The sequence below is a fragment of the Protomyctophum parallelum genome, assembly GCF_964188405.1.
Source record: "Protomyctophum parallelum genome assembly, chromosome: 8".
Taxonomy (NCBI): Eukaryota; Metazoa; Chordata; class Actinopteri; order Myctophiformes; family Myctophidae; genus Protomyctophum; species Protomyctophum parallelum.
Window position 1 is genome coordinate 552,032 of NC_139703.1, and position 13,098 is coordinate 565,129.

Sequence of the window (13,098 nt, forward strand, 5' to 3'; positions counted from 1 at the left end):
GCGTGGGTTCAAATCCCACCACTGCCACAGATTTGCAAACTTTGGTTTCACATGTCTGGGACTTCTGCAGATGCCCAAGAGCTAAGTCAGAAGGAACTAATCTTAGTTCCCAGACTTTTTGGCCACTAGGGGGGGCGAGAAAGAAAGTCACTAATCTCTGGAGATGAATTCACCGTAATATCAGTTTGCTCGTAATGGATGTCTACCCTCAGGTTTCACTTGACTATACATTCTGTACAATTGGCTAACAATTTGCACTGCATAAATACCTAATCTATTGTACGGTTTTACTAAATTACTCCTCAACTTTAGCAACTCCTTCCGCAAAGGGGTTATCGACGGGTGAGACAGTGACTTACTCGAGCATATTTGAAACACATTTATTAAACTTAACACATTATTTTCAGGCAGTTTCAACTAGTGGCTAGGTAATCGACAGCTCCACAACACCCATCAACAACAATGTCCATCGTCCTTCTGACTCGCAGCCAGTCCTCGCATGCGCATAAGAGCCTATCTTGCGCGTGATCATTACTGCCGACAGATGTCACTCTTACACCACTCAATACAAAATAAAATAGAAAGCATAGCAAGAAAATGTTTATATTAAAATGGGATAAAACCACACACCTCCCACCTGGGCTATTGGGCACCGACCAAATAGGCCATAATAAACACACAAACAAGCGATTCTTTCACTGCTCCAAATCCTGCTTTGTAAACATAATAGACAAATCGTAAATATTTAAAACATGGAAAACTTCAAAATCCGTTGTGGTAGAAAAATAATCCAACATTTAAAAAAATGGAAAACTTCAAAGTCCGCTGGTGGTAGAAAATAATCCAACAGCTTTTCAAACAGTAGCTAACTGAGTCCGGCACCACCTCCCTGCTCCTCAACTGGAATCAGCACCACCAGCCTCCGCACGTCCCTGTGGAGGATGGTGGAAGAACAAGGAGCCCCTTCCTTCTTCACACGGGACCAGCTGATGGGAGGACTGTGACAGGTTCGCACTTTGACGTCCCGAACGACACCTTTGTCGTCAGGGAAAGCCTCCACGACCCGACCCAGTCTGAAACGACCCCGGAGGGCGTTTTGGTCCGCCAACCAGACCAGGTCTCCAGCTGTGATATTCCTGGCAGGAAAGTGCCACTTTTGACGGACGAACAGGTGAGGACCTGCTAGCTGGCTCCAACGCCTCCAGAATTTGTCGACCTCCACCTGGACTGCTCGTAGACGGCTGAAAGGATAAGCAGGGAATTCAAATCCCTGGGTGTCACCTCCGGGCCCCGCCCGCCCCAACAGCAACATGTTGGGTGTCACAATGTCCACAGTCTCATCTCGAACTTGTGCTCTGGCACCGATCGGCCTCTCGTTCGCGAGATTGGCAGCCAGATAAAGGAGGGTCTGGAACTCAAGAGTGGTCAACTCACCACCCTCACCAACGCTGCTCAACGCTCTCTTCAACACACGGACAGCCGCCTCCGCTGCCCCATTTCGGTGTGGCGAGTCCGCTGGGCTAAACTCCCAAGTCCAGTCGGTCCCAGCCACAGCCGCTCTCCTCTGTATCTCCTCTTTGTTGAGACCCGCCAGGAAGCTGTAGAGCTCTTCAAGTGCTGGTTTGGCCCCCACAAAATTTGTGCCCTGGTCAGACCAGAGCCTCTTCGGATGGCCTCTCAAGGCGGTGAATCGCTGGTACGTTTTGAGAAAGCTGTCAGTCGACAGGTCTTCAACCAAGTCTGCATGAACCGCTCTTGAGGCCATACAACTAAAGACCACTCCCCAGATCTTCCTCTTCGCTCGCCCTTTCACCACGCTCCTGACGGTGTACGGGCCAAACAGGTCCAGTGTTGTATACTCAAAAGGAGCCGCTGGACTGGTGCGTACAGGGGGGAGGTTGCCCATCACTTGCGTGCTTAACTTGGCTCTTCTTTTCCGGCAATGTACGCATACGTCGACCACCTTGCGGGCGACTCTAGGGCCTTGCACTACCCAAGCCCTTTTTCTCATCCGAAGGAGGGTTCCGGCAACGCCTTCGTGGTTGGCACGGTGAGCTTCTTCGGCGAGAAGAATGCTGATACGATGTTTGTGGGGAAGCAAAGGAACCCCACATCTCTCCTCATCCACGGACTGGACTCGGCCGTGGCACAGCAAGAGTCCTGTTGCATTGTCTTTGTGCACAACGAGCCGGTTAAGAGTCGTCGTGGGGAAGGCTACACCGGCCTGGGCAGCGAGGCATAGGTCCTGGAACGCTACTTTGCGCTCCTCGACTGTGAGCGCCGCCTCCCACCGTTCCCGCTTGCCGGTTCGATGTTTCACACTCAACCATGAGTGCACATATCTGCGGACCTGTCCCACAGCACCACAGAGCTTGGTCAAGGTACTGCTCCTTGATAGATCCAACTGATCCACAAGAGCTGAACCCCACAGTCTCTTCATACTGCAGACGTCCGATGCCGTTGAGGAAGACCTTGTAGTTGCACCTGGCAAGGACGTCATGATTCTGACCAGGGAAGACCCTGCAGTTGCACCGTCTTCGACCCTGCCACCGACACCGCTAGGACCGCCTGGCGCAGACAACTCCTTCGTCTGGGACCTGGTTACGGCTGCGGAGAAAGCTTTCCTCTGTAGCTTACTCACAATCTCCCTGGCACCGGAGGCCACCTCTGCTGCGGACTTCATGGGCCATTCCTTCACCGGTCTGGTCAAGAACTCAGGACCTCTCTGCCACAGGGAGTCACCGTCAAGCTGTTCAGGTGAACACCCTCTTGTGACCAGATCGGCCACGTTGTACTGACCTGGAATCCACCACCAATCCGTCATGGGTCCTGCTTTCTGTATCTCTCCAATACGGTTCGCAAAGAAGGTTTGAAAGCCATAGCTCTCCCTCTGGATTGCGCCCAATACCGTCTGGCTGTCGACGAAGTGGTACCACCTTTTCACCTTCAGCCGCCCATGTTTCAGCAGGTAGCTCTTCAGTCGTGTGGCGAAAACCGCGCCACAGATCTCTGCTTTAACTGCGTCGCCCTTCTGATCGAGGGGTGTCAACTTGGCCTTCGACTCCACCAGCCGGGCCACAACTCCGCCAGAAGTCTCCCAGAGCAGGTAGAGGACAGCTCCATAGGAGTCACAGCTCCCGTCAGAAAACGTAATCCCCCAGGGCTCACCCACCCAGCCACGGGGAGTAATGCACCTGGGGAAAGTGATGGTACTCAGCCGAGCATAGTCTTTGAAGAGCTCGACTGCCTTCCCGCGTAGTTCACCAGACAGCGGCTTGTCCCATGTATCCTTGGATAATGTTCCGGCCTCCTGAAAGGCTCTCCGGACCAGGATCACACCCTTTTGTTTCAGGGGCGTCGCCAGACCAAGGGGGTCATAAAGTCCTGCTACCTGGCTTAGCAATACACGGCGGGTGAGGGGATCTGGTGTGTTGTCCTCCACGTCCTCTAAGCTGAGGTTGAGTTCAGTGCGTATCTTCTTCTTCCTCGTGGAGAAGTTGACCGACACCATGAGGAAGAGTTCGTCTTCCTCCACGTGGTATCCAACTCCCAGGGCCTTGTTGTCCTCGTCACGAAGCTGGTTGGGCAACAAAATAGTCTCTGGTTTAGCTGGACCAGCGCCTTGCCTCCCACCTTGGCCAGACCGGACCCAGGGCTTGAGGAAAAACCCGCCGGTTGCCAGTATGGTCTCCACCCCCACCAGGATCTCGTCCAGCCTCTGGGGGTCATTGTGTGAATACAAAAAATCATCCACATATGCACTGTCTACGATGACGTTTCTCTCCTCCACCTTGTCTGCGAATTGTGGCAGGTGGGCGGTTTCACGCATTGCGACCTGGGCAATGCAGCCGGCTGGCCGATCGCCCATATTCACCCTCACCACGGCGTAGTCCTCAATGTCATCAGCCGGGGAGTCCCTCCACAAGAAACGGTGAACATGCACCTCCTGGTCCTCCAGCCACACAGAGTTGTACATTTTGGCCACGTCTCCAATCGCTGCGTGTTCACCCTCCCGGAACCGAAGCAGGACCGCCCTGATGGGGTTCAAGACGTCTGGGCCCTTCAGCAAAATGCCATTCAGGCTCACACCCTTATATTCCTGGCTGCTGTCCCAGACAAGTCTCACCGGGGTAGTAACAGAGTGGGGGTTGGGGGCGGTGAGATGGTTCACCCACCACACAGCTCCGTTCCAACTGTCCATCACATCCCTGGACAGCTTGATGGCAGCCCCCCTCGCGATCATGTCGTGCACCTGTCTTGCGTAGGCTTCCTTCCACACCGGGTCCTTCTCCAGGCGTCTCTCCGACCTCAGGAACGCTGCCTCAACAGCTTTGCGGTTATTGGGCAGGGTAGCAGGGTCCTCCTTCCAGGGGTACTTTGCGTCCCAGTGGGGTTTGTCACTGTGCTTGTCGCTGACCTTAAAGGTCAGTCCTCCCCTGATGATTTCCAACTCTTTCTCATCAGCAAGTGACATTTCCTTCCCACCGGGGGCGCACTTCCCGCAACGGCATCCACCACATACTGGGTCGCAGGCGGCACCAATGCTGTCCCACTGAAGCCATTTAACAACCTCAGCATTGCACGCAGCCGTGGTTCCGACCTCCACGCCGCTCTTCACCTCCGGGCAAACGTGGAGAACATCAACTCGTCTGGCTTCCGCCCTCATGGAGCATGCAAAATGGGTCGATGACTGACGCACTGTCACTTCAATGCCTTCAAACAGTTCTGGGTGTACGCCACTGACGGTTTTCCCGAGTGGGCCGTCCCACAAAACCAGGTCGCCGCACCTCATCATCCGCTGTGGTGCAAGGCGCCCTTCCCGTGTGCTGATGAGTAGCTCAACTTTGTCTGGGCGGATCAGCTCCCCCGGTTTGATACCGGGAAAGTACTTCTCCAGGCGGCCAGAGTCAACTGTGTGGTCCATTCTGGCTATCTGGTCCAGACCATAACAGGTCATCTCGTGAAGTCGCCAAGTCCCCTTCTTCGTTGCTACTTTTAAGCTCAAGGAGTACCTCAATGTCTTGACCTTGGCCTCCATTCCACCCACACCACGTATAACCAGCATGATTGGTTCACCAGTCAGTCCAAGTCTCTCTGCGGCTTGGTGTGTGATATAGTTAGTATCCGAGGCCAGGTCAATCAGTGCTCCTATCCAGTCTCCTCGCTTTGTTGTGACGTCCACCAGCATCATGAGGACTGGGTGCTCCTTCGGTCCGCTTTTGTCCACTAGACCCTCCACGGCACAAACAGTCGACGATACTTTGTTGGTGCAGGCCTTACGAACAGCGTCCAGTTGCTCCGGGGTCAGACCTAGGTTGGAAAACAATGTTTCCTGCTCCTCAGACGGACCACGAGGTTCTCGTCTCCTCTCTCCCTTGGTCTCCTCTCTGGCAGTGTCTCTTTTGACTGGTGCTTTAAGGCATAGGAAGAAATGGTGGTCTGCTGGGGCATCGCCCTTCTTGCACTCATCCTTGCGACACAGAAAGTTCTTAATGCACAGTCCCTCACTCCCATGGACATCCAAGCATTTCAGGCAAGCATTCAACTTCTTTGCCTCGGCCCTCCGTGCAGTCGGACTGGCCTTCCTAAAAGTCTTGCAGCGGTATAAACGGCCAGTATGACCTACTTCACCACACATGCCACAAGAACCCTGTGGGTGGTCGCCTCTTGCCTCGCTCGCCGTAGCCCTTGTGGATGAACGCTTCTCCTGCATTCTCCCGCCTGGTCTTTCTTTTGGCTTCTCGCGTGGTTGTGGGTCACCCGCCCTGGCGGAGGTTGGCCGTTTGGACTGTAATTGCTCCATCTGCACCAGAACAGTCTTCTGGTCTCTCAGGAACCGCCACAACTTGTCGAACCGGTTCCGCGGGTCGACATTATTTGCCGTATCGCACCGGTACAAAAGCCACCTCTCCTTCATACTGTCCGGCAGCTTACTTTCCAGCGACCGGATCACCAACTGATTCTTGATAGCGTCCTCACAACCCAAGTCCATAAGGTCCAATAGCGCCCTCTCCACCACTGCAAAGCCTCTCTTGGTTGGTTGTTGCGCGCAGCCGGTAACTCCTGTAACTCCATTACAATGTCGTCCGCTATTTGCGACATGTCTCCGTAACAGTCCTCCAAAATCCGGAAAACCTCGTTCGCATCACGGCAGTGTGACAGCCGGAGTTCACTTTTCACCTCATCATTAATGCTGTCCAGCAGGTGAAATAGCCTACACTCCGGGGAGCCTGTAGGTTCTGCTAGTCCCTGGAGGGTCCCCCAGTTCGCCTTCCAGCGCCAGTAGCTCCTCCTGTCCCCAGAGAATTTCGGTAGGCGTAGTGGTGCGAGCGCTATCCTAGGTCCGATTGACCCCAGGGAGTTGGCAGACACACTCGAAATGTTCATCGGTGCAGCATTTGCCTGCCGCACGCTGCCGCCATCCGCCGGCAAAGCAAACGATCTTTGCTGCCGCGGTGTGCTGAAAGCGTCTGGTTCAAACCGTTGTGGTGGTGGTGGGCGCTGCGGTGGCGCCTGGTGAGACATCAACGGGGCACTCACGCTTTGCGCAGGGAGGTTCACATTACTATCCTGTGCGCCACCACTGTCAGCACCAGTCTGGTTAGTGGCCAGGCCCGTGCCTCCATTTTGTGGGTGTGCCGCTGTCAAACCACCGTCCCCGCCGCTGTCAGTGGGTCCACTGGTTACATCAGCGGTGGCCGTTACTCCACCGCCCGCGCCAGCTTTAATGTCCCCCCCGACTGCACCACTGTGCATGTGGTCAGCCCATGCACCCATAGTTTTCCTTTTTTTCTCTTTGTTTTCATTTAGGCAGGTCCGGATTTCTTCCACTCGTCCCTCGGGGACACATCGGGACCATGCTTGCACAAAGTCCTCCAGCGCTTCAACTCTGCTCTCCAACACAGAGCACGCTGCTTTATATTGTTCATGGGACAATTCTTGCCCCAGGAGCGCGTCGGCCTGATCAAAAACAAACTTAAGATTGTCTTTCAGACCGTTCAACCGGTCCACTGCACAACGGGTCCACAATGTCTTTTTAAGTCCAAGCTCTGTGGCAATAAACTTTGTGCGGCACTCTTCCAGCTTTGACATAATTTCAGCCACATCTGCTGTGTATGCACTTGCATCCTTTTCCTCCAAGGCACCAACATAATCAAAACTAGAATTACATAGTCTTTCATAATCTTCCTTGATAGCATTCAGTTCAGCCATTAAATCATACTCAGTCAGGTGGTCAATGTTAAAAGCAATGGAATTAGCCCTCCTAGTGAAAGCCCCTTGTAAGGCAGCACGTTTCTTCTTATATTCATCCATATCCCCCATAGTCAAATCTCGCGATACTCCCGTTTGACGGTGTTATGACCCACTTCCGGTCTACCGAAGTAAGATGGCGGCCGCTACACTTCCGGTCCCGCGGGAGCTAGCGTAGCAATGTTATTGTTAGCTGAACAGCTCGGTAGCAACTAGCAAAGTCAAAGCGCAGCAAACGGCTTATCCTATGCCGTTGCAATAAACAGATCCAACACAAGACACTCAACCCCACAATGAATGTTGATGCAATGTTGACGTTGGCTTGTTTGATCCTGAAGCGACGTCGAACGGCCGGGGTGCTCCTCCTGGCTCCGATGCGACGTTAGCTTTGTTGTTGTCAGACACCGTCCGGTCCTCGCTTCTCCGTCGCGGGACTGGCTCGTTGTCGATTACTGTACGGTTTTACTAAATTACTCCTCAACTTTAGCAACTCCTTCCGCAAAGGGGTTATCGACGGGTGAGACAGTGACTTACTCGAGCATATTTGAAACACATTTATTAAACTTAACACATTATTTTCAGGCAGTTTCAACTAGTGGCTAGGTAATCGACAGCTCCACAACACCCATCAAGAACAATGTCCATCGTCCTTCTGACTCGCAGCCAGTCCTCGCATGCGCATAAGAGCCTATCTTGCGCGTGATCATTACTGCCGACAGATGTTACTCTTACACCACTCAATACAAAAAAAAATAGAAAGCATAGCAAGAAAATGTTTATATTAAAATGGGATAAAACCACACATCTATAGAGATTGTAGGTTCCATTTCCATCTTGCATAATAGCTTAGAGCAGAGTGGCGCAGCGGAAGCGTGCTGGGCCCATAACCCAGAGGTCGATGGATCGAAACCATCCTCTGCTATCTCTATTGGCAAATCATGTATTCTAGCTCTCAGAATTTACTAACCACAACATCAATCTGCTATCGTTCCGATTTCATGATGTTTCCTATTGATGGCAAATACATGTAGTTTATGTCTTTATGGAGTTGTGGCCTCAAATGCCAACACTGCTTTATAAATATGCCTTATACACATGTATTAGATCATGAACAAGCTATTTAAATCATGATTTACGACTCACTTCACAAACAATATAGAAAAGTAGGATGAGTTGGAAACATGGCTTGTATTGAAAGTCATCAACAAACTATTAAATATTAAGTACTTCTTTACAGATTGTGGTAGCGTGGCCGAGCGGTCTAAGGCGCTGCGTTCAGGTTGCAGTCTCCCCTGGAGGCGTGGGTTCGAATCCCACAGCTGCCAGTTGAGGTTTTAGGTGCCAAATTCCAGTACCGAAACTTCAACACTAGCTCACTCCACTGGCGAGTTACCACAAGAGGCATATTCTGTGCCTGTGGACATAATCCATCCTCTGCCAAGGCTGTAGACGACCTACTATTCCTTCTGAAGAGTTTAACTCTGGGAACACCAATCACATTTCCTGACATCCTCCTCAATTGTGGCCTAGTCTGCTTTGCCTGCTTTGAGTTAAGAGCAAAGAGTATGCATCAGTTGAATACAGTATTACCAGGTAGTGTGGCCGAGTGGTCTAAGGTGCTGGATTTAGGCTCCAGTCTCTCTGGAGGCGTGGGTTAAAATCCCACCACTGCCACAACTTTGCAAACTTTGGTTTCACATGTCTGGGACTTCTGCAGATGCCCAAGAGCTAAGTCAGAAGGAACTAATCTGAGTTCCCAGACTTTTTGGCCACTAGGGGGGGCGAGAAAGAAAGTCACTAATCTCTGGAGATGAATTCACCGTAATATCAGTTTGCTCGTAACGGATGTCTACCCTCAGGTTTCACTTGACTATACATTCTGTACAATTGGCTAACAATTTGCACTGCATAAATACCTAATCTATAGAGATTGTAGGTTCCATTTCCATCTTGCATAATAGCTCAGAGCAGAGTGGCGCAGCGGAAGCGTGCTGGGCCCATAACCCAGAGGTCGATGGATCGAAACCATCCTCTGCTATCTCTATTGGCAAATCATGTATTCTAGTTCTCAGCAATTACTAACCACAACGTCAATCTGCTATCGTTCCGATTTCATGATGTTTCCTATTGATGGCAAATACATGTAGTTTATGTCTTTATGGAGTTGTGGCCTCAAATGCCAACACTGCTTTATAAATATGCCTTATACACATGTATTAGACCATGAACAAGCTATTTAAATCATGATTTACGACTCACTTCACAAACAATATAGAAAAGTAGGATGAGTTGGAAACATGGCTTGTATTGAAAGTCATCAACAAACTATTAACTATTAAGTACTTCTTTACAGATTGTGGTAGCGTGGCCGAGCGGTCTAAGGCGCTGCGTTCAGGTCGCAGTCTCCCCTGGAGGCGTGGGTTTGAATCCCACCGCTGCCAGTTGAGCTTTTATGTGCCAAATTCCAGTACCGAAACTTCAACACTAGCTCACTCCACTGGCGAGTTACCACAAGAGGCATATTCTGTGCCTGTGGACATAATCCATCCTCTGCCAAGGCTGTAGACGACCTACTATTCCTTCTGAAGAGTTTAACTCTGGGAACACCAATCACATTTCCTGACATCCTCCTCAATTGTGGCCTAGTCTGCTTTGCCTGCTTTGAGTTAAGAGCAAAGAGTAGGCATCAGCTGAATACAGTATTACCAGGTAGTGTGGCCGAGTGGTCTAAGGCGCTGGATTAAGGCTCCAGTCTCTATGGAGGCGTGGGTTCAAATCCCACCACTGCCATAAATGTGCAAACTTTGGTTTCACATGTCTGGGACTTCTGCTGATGCCCAAGAGCTAAGTGAGAAAGGAACTAATCTGAGTTCCCAGAGTATTTGACCACTAGGGGTGCGAGAAAGAAAGTCACTAATCTCTGGAGATGAATTCACCGTAATATCACTTTGCTCGTAATATATGTATACCCTCAGGTTTCACTTGACTATACATTCTGTACATTTGGCTAACAACTTGCACTGCATAAATACCTAATCTATAGAGAGTGTAGGTTACATTTCCATCTTGCATAATAGCTCAGAGCAGAGTGGTGCAGCGGAAGTGTGCTGGGCCCATAACCCAGAGGGCGATGGATCGAAACCATCCTCTGCTATCTCTATTGGCAAATCATGTATGCTAGTTCTCAGCACTTACTAACCACAACATCAATCTGCTATCGTTCCGATTTCATGACTTTTCCTATTGATGGCAAATACATGTAGTTTATGTCTTTATGGAGTTGTGGCCTCAAATGCCACCACTGCCAACACTGCTTTATAAATATGCCTTATACACTTGTATTAGACCATGAACAAGCTATTTAAATCATGATTTACGACTCACTTCACAAACGATAGAAAAGTAGGATGAGTTGGAAACATGGCTTGTATTGAAAGTCATCAACAAACTATTAACTATTCAGTACTTCTTTACAGGTTGTGGTAGCGTGGCCGAGCGGTCTAAGGCGCTGCGTTCAGGTCGCAGTCTCCCCTGGAGGCGTGGGTTCGAATCCCACCGCTGCCAGTTGAGGTTTTAGGTGCCAAATTCCAGTACCGAAACTTCAACACTAGCTCACTCCACTGGCGAGTTACCACAAGAGGCATATTCTGTGCCTGTGGACATAATCCATCCTCTGCCAAGGCTGTAGACGACCTACTATTCCTTCTAAAGAGTTTAACTCTGGGAACACCAATCACATTTCCTGACATCCTCCTCAATTGTGGCCTTGCCTGCTTTGAGTTAAGAGCAAAGAGTAGGCATCAGTTGAATACAGTATTACCAGGTAGTGTGGCCGAGTGGTCTAAGGTGCTGGATTTAGGCTCCAGTCTCTCTGGAGGCGTGGGTTAAAATCCCACCACTGCCACAACTTTGCAAACTTTGGTTTCACATGTCTGGGACTTCTGCAGATGCCCAAGAGCTAAGTCAGAAGGAACTAATCTGAGTTCCCAGAGTTTTTGACCACTAGGGGGGCGAGAAAGAAAGTCACTAATCTCTGGAGATGAATTCACTGTAATATCAGTTTGCTCGTAATGGATGTCTACCCTCAGGTTTCACTTGACTATACATTCTGTACAATTGGCTAACAATTTGCACTGCATAAATACCTAATCTATAGAGATTGTACGTTCCATTTCCATCTTGCATAATACCTCAGAGCAGAGTGGCGCAGCGGAAGCGTGCTGGGCCCATAACCCAGAGGTCGATGGATCTAAACCATCCTCTGCTATCTCTATTGGCAAATCATGTATTCTAGTTCTCAGCACTTACTAACCACAACATCAATCTGCTATCGTTCCGATTTCATGATGTTTCCTATTGATGGCAAATACATGTAGTTTATGTCTTTATGGAGTTGTGGCCTCAAATGCCAACACTGCTTTATAAATATGCCTTATACACATGTATTAGACCATGAACAACAAGCGACTCACTTCACAAACGATAGATAAGTACATAGGATGAGTTGGAAACATGGCTTGTATTGAAAGTCATCAACAAACTATTAACTATTAAGTACTTCTTCACAGATTGTGGTAGTGTGGCCGAGCGGTCTAAGGCGCTGCGTTCAGGTCGCAGTCTCCCCTGGAGGCGGGGGTTCGAATCCCACCGCTGCCAGTTGAAGTTTTAGGTGCCAAATTCCAGTACCGAAACTTCAACACTAGCTCACTCCACTGGCGAGTTACCACAAGAGGCATATTCTGTGCCTGTGGACATAATCCATCCTCTGCCGTTCACGGCCGGTCGTGGATAGTTGGCACAGCCGGACAGCCAATGAAACGAAGGCTTGCCGTTGTTGCCATCTAGTGTTCATCTTGTTGCCATCTTTTTTCACCCAATCACAATTTTTCACTTTCTTATAGGGGATTTGGAGACTGTAGTTCGATCCCCCCTCATGGAAGATGTATCCATAGTTAAAGTTAGTTATTGATCAGTTAACTGCCTGGTAATGGCATAACTGGATGTAATAAAATATGTTGATTTATAATTGTACCAGTGTGACTGTGACTCATTTCTCTGACCTTGATTTTTACTCTATACTGCTTATATTTAGTTATGATGATCATGAAGAATGGAACCAAATGGTTCCATTTGTACACTCTCATAGTTAAATTAACATTGATTTGAAAATATAAATTGGGGGACCCAGAGATAGAAATCCCAGAAATGGGGGTCCGTAGACTAATGCATGTCAAAATGGGTGTCCTTGAAATTAAACGGATTGAGAATCACTGCTAGAGCCATTAAAAAAAATCTTCCCTTATGGGGTTCCCTGGCATGTTTTCAAATGGGGGTGTCAATTATTGTCAATTTGGGGGTCCTTGACATGAAAACGTTTGGGAACCACTGGTCTAAATAAATCATAGCACATCACACCATGCCTTTTTCTTTCAATGTAACATGAACATCACAACAAAATACTTTTAAACATTTCTGTTGAACTCTCTGAAATTACACAACTCTTATATACACATATAATTAATATTATTAGAAAATTGATACACTATCAAAAAACTGTGGGATACAATATATAGTGCAAATGTATCAGCTAGGAGCAGTTGAAATCCTATCCTAAAATCAGAACAAATGTAGAATGTATTGCTCTGTTTATATAACAGAATTTCCTTAAGGTGCTTCCATTCCATTCAGAGTCCATTCTCTCTATGAAAAAAGTTTTTATCATTTGTTTTTATCAACACTGGTGTGTGTGTGTGTGTGTGCGTGCGCACGCGAGCGTGTGTTCCTCAGGCACAGTAGAGGCGTACAGACAGTTGGACTGTGAGGTGATGTGGCACTGTGGCAGCCCTC